This window comes from Eleutherodactylus coqui, chromosome 10 (genome assembly GCF_035609145.1).
Source record: "Eleutherodactylus coqui strain aEleCoq1 chromosome 10, aEleCoq1.hap1, whole genome shotgun sequence".
In the NCBI taxonomy this organism is placed as follows: domain Eukaryota; kingdom Metazoa; phylum Chordata; class Amphibia; order Anura; family Eleutherodactylidae; genus Eleutherodactylus; species Eleutherodactylus coqui.
Genome location: NC_089846.1, coordinates 19,458,455 through 19,463,236, shown reverse-complemented (window position 1 = coordinate 19,463,236; position 4,782 = coordinate 19,458,455).

The window sequence follows — 4,782 nt, the reverse complement described above, 5'->3', positions numbered from 1 at the left end:
CGTCACTTTTCAGTCTTTCCATCGCTGGCTTTGTGTGAGGGCTCGTTTTTTGCAGGATGACCTCTGTTTTTTATTTGTAACATTGTGGGCTACATATAACTTTTTGATTATTTTTTTAATTACATTTTTTTCTTCGAGAGAGTGATGAAAAAAAAAACAACCTATTTTGGCATTGCCTATTTTTTTTAATGACGACATTCACCGTACAAGATAAATAATGCGTTATTTTGATAGTTTGGACTTTTATGGATGGAGTAATACTGGATGTTTTATTTTTTTTTATATAAATACACAATAAGGGTCTTTGAAAAAATTAAACATATTAAAAGTTACAATCCTAAAAAAGCTTTTCACTTATTTCACTCCCATAGGAGACTTGAACTTGCGGTCGTTTGATCGCTTATACCATATACTGCAATACTTCAGGCTATGTGACCGATGAACATGATGTCACGGGCCTGAGTAGAGGCTGCGTCTCTCTCCCGAGCGCTGTGTCCTCTTCAATCAGTTCTGATCCACCCAGCGATCAACTGTTGATGACTAGAGATGAGCGAGCGTACTCGCTAAGGCAAACTACTCCAGCGAGTAGTGCCTTATGCGAGTACCTGCCCGCTCGTCTCTAAAGATTCGGGTGCCAGCGGGGAAGAGCGGTGAGTTGCGGGAGTAAGCAGGGGGGAGCGGGGAGGAGAGAGTGAGAGAGAGATCTCCCCCCTGTTCCTCCCCACTGGCACCCGAATCTTTAGAGACGAGCGGGCAGGTACTTGCATAAGGCACTACTCGCTCGAGTAATGTGCCTTTAGCGAGTATACTCGCTCATCTCTATTGATGACACATCCTGAGGATCGGTCATCAACTATTTAGTCCTGAAAAATTCCTCTAGCCCCCTACTGATTACTCTGAGCTATAATGGTTCAAATGGAAAAAGACATTACAGTTTTGGATGAAAAGAGCTCATTCTAATGCAAACAACTGTTGCTCCGGTTGTACCATGGCTTCCGATACTACTTTAAATTGAGACCAAAAGCGTGGGGCAGGAAGGAGAAGGCAGCATAGAACTATTTGTGAGTCCCTTTTCTGTCCTGTCCCATGGAAGGGTACTGGGAACTTTTTCTCATGTTATCACCCCCCCCCCCCCCTTCCCAATCAATCAGAGTACATATTTGCTCTCTGATTATCACATATGGGGTTTTTTCCCAGAAAGGAGTGAGAATAGATGAACACATGCTCATGTCAACTCTCCTCTATGCTGTCTAACCTTACAGATGTCACAGTCATTACTGACAGCGGCATAAATGTTTTTACAGAAAAAAAGAAAACAATCATTTCCCCTCACACATTGCTTTAACTATTGAAAAATAAACAAAACTATTACACAAACTTGGTATTGCCATAACCATAACAACCTGTACTAGAAAAATATTACATTCCATTAAAAAAATGCCAGAATAGCCACTTTCTGTTCATCTCGGTTCCCCAAAACAGGAATAAGCGGTAATCAAAAAGTTGTTTACATCTCAAAAACGGTGCTAAAAAACCTGCGAGCCAAAACAAGCAATATCTTTGGAAAAAAACAAAACTTTATGCAAAAGTGGTAAAACATAATAAAACCTAAAAATTTGGTGCCGTCATAATTGTAATGACTTGTAAAGGAAAGGCAACAAAATATTCATACCACATGGTGACGGCTGTAGGAAATAAATGTTGAAATTGCTGTTTTTCCCCCCATTTTCATGCAGCACAAAATTTACAGTTAAACGTTATTCAGTACATTAGATGTCCCCGAAATTAGTCCCTATAAAGACTTATATGCTACGATCTGATTCCATTAGATTCCAATGCATCAGATCACATGGCCGTATTCCAGCGATGTAAAAGTGGTCAGCCTGCCAATATAGCGCCAGGCACTTTCATGCTGGGCCGAAAAGATAGTCCTGGAACTATCTTTCGGGCCGGAATACATTGGGCGCTCCATGGGTTCCTATGGGAGCCAATGACAGTGGCCGGAGAAGGGAGGTGGAAGGGAGTTTAGCAGTGTGACTGCTAAACTCCATCCCTCTTCTCTCCTCCTCCCCTCCTGCTGTTTGCAATGGGAGGGGGCGGGGAGGGAGCTCCACCCCTGTCCTGCCCACTTCCATTGCAAACAGCCAGAGGGAAGGAGAGAGGAGGAGAGGAGGTGAACCGGTGAGGGGGAGGGAAGGGGAGGCAACGGCATCGCAGCCTAGTCATGTATGCGTCGGAGCCTGTGCAGGTGCAGAAACATTAGATTTGTCCGCCAGTTCACGCGTTTTTACGGCGCCAAAAGGCGCACATAAAAACACCTACGGTCATGTGAAAGAGGCCTTAGTCTGAACGAAATTGAACGAGAATCATTTGCACGAGTTAACGAGCTGGCGACGTCATCACCAGCTGGTTCGCGCAGCCTGTTTAGTCAGGCGGATATACAGTTGAGATTCGTTCGGTGTTTCACAATCCTATGTGAGTGCGGAGTGTTTAAACGGAACGACGCGTGAACGAGCCAACGATGACTTTTATGCAGGCTTAAACTGAATGATGAACGAGAAGCGAATGATTCAAGATCGCCGTTGGCTGCGTTTAGCCCCAACGATTATCGCTCACTTTCACTTGTTTGCACAATTCTTTCAACATTAATCGTTCCGTTTCAGCGCACCCTAACATCGCAGGCCGGGTTACACTGAGAGGGGACGCCGCTATGTAGAGAAGGCCGGGCGCACACGAGCGTGTGGTAAAATGCTGCGTATCACCACGAATGGCAGCGATCTTCGACTGCGCATGACAACGTATCTCCCGCACGCTGTCATGTGCGTTTTTCCTTGTTTTATTTAATTTTTTTACATTTCCCGCAAGTTAATTGCGTATGTCCAGCGTTTATTAGGCACCCATAGAAAACAATAAGCCTCTATAGCGCACAATATGCGGTGTTCTTTTTTACGCATGTATTATACGCAAAGAATATAAGAAAGTGAGAATGGATCAATGAAAATCAATGTAACTTTCATTGACTCCATTCACCACGTATCTCTAAGTGCAGCTCAGGAAACATGGCCGCCGCCGTAGTCACGTGCAGACAGCAGAATAAACTAAATGTTTTAGTTTCTGGTTTTAATTCAAGTAAAAAAAATGTTGACAATATAATCCCTTTAAAACTAAAATCAGTTATGTCACTAAAGGGTTAAAAATGAACTTACGGCCAGCGTCACACGGCGTATTGTCATTGTGCGTCATGTGCGCGCAGCACACTATGCCAATAGGCCATTGATTTCTATTGGGCCGGTCATACTTGTGTTTTCTTAGCGCGCATATTAGTTCCAAATTTACAGCATGCATGCCAAGATATTGTATGGGGATTCGCAGCACATACGCACATGATTCCGTACTTGTTTCGTGCTCGCGTGCTGCTAGTTACAGCCATGTGAGCCCCAACTACGGAGACAAATAAGAGACAAATTCAATATAAAAAGTGACATTTCTGTGAGGGTTTCGGGGTTAAATATTGACGCACGTGGTGAGCTATATACTGCCACCTACTCACATTCCGCAGCCCATATACAGGTGGAGAGTATAACATGTCACGACCGACGTCCAGGCTGCAGTCATCGGGGTCCCGAGGTCCTCGGATCCAGCAGCAGCAGCGCAGCTCCGGGTGTATCGCCATCAGTGGATACGCTGTAATGAATGGTATACGTGAATATATGGAGAGTATACAGTATATATATATATATATATATATATATATATATATATATATATATACACTCACACAGCAGATCATGCACATATTACAGCTCAGGTAAAAGCCCAGCCAGGGCTGGAGCTACAGGAGGCGCGGCGGTACCTGGTCACTGGGGGGCGCCAAAGTCCCCTCCGCCACATATGCGCCATCATTCTAATTAGCATAAGGCTGTGTTCGCCTCCGCCGCGGGAGCGCCATCACTGGTTTTCACAAAAATCCTGTACAAAAAAGTGCAACATGCTGCGCAATTTTCGTCGAAAAAGCTGGATGAAACTGAACAGACCCCATTATATTCAGTGAGGTCCATTTGGCGCGGTTCTATTCCATGAGACATTCTGTATCGCGGCCCGTGAGTTTCAAATTACGCCGTTGGTCCGGGCTTAGACAAAAACTGACTTTTCGATCCCCTTATCGACTGGAGAGGAAATAAACGTCCGCTTCTTTGGGGTCCAATCGCTGGGCCCTCCGCAATTCCGAGACTTGCGCTTCAGAATGCTCCTGCAAATGGAGCAGCAACGCACACGTGTCGCCACCACTCATGCCCTCCTAAGGGCTCATTCACATGGGCATATCCGTATTTCAGTCACCTAACTACGCCGCCTACCTATACGACTGAAATACGCATATTCCCTGCGTATTGCGTCTTTTTTTTAACACGTTTTTAAAAAAGGCTTAAAAAAAAACGCAAGAATGTTGCCATTGATTTCAACGGGCAATTGACTTTAATAAGCGCCATTTTGGTGCGTAATACACATCGATAGGACGTCCGAGGTTTTTTTAATCGCAACCGAAATACACTGCGGTAATATGTACAATGCGACCGAATCCATAGAAATCAATGGGCTTGGTTTGGCACGTGATTACGCTCGTATGCATTACCACGGGCGGATGCGTATTGCAGCCCATGAATATGCATCGTGTTCACAAGCCTCGCGTTTTTCTGTCTATTCGCAGTTTTCACGCGCATTCAAAACCGCACAAAATCGCATTGATTTTATGCAAAAAGATGCAGCAAATGCGCAAGTTTCCTG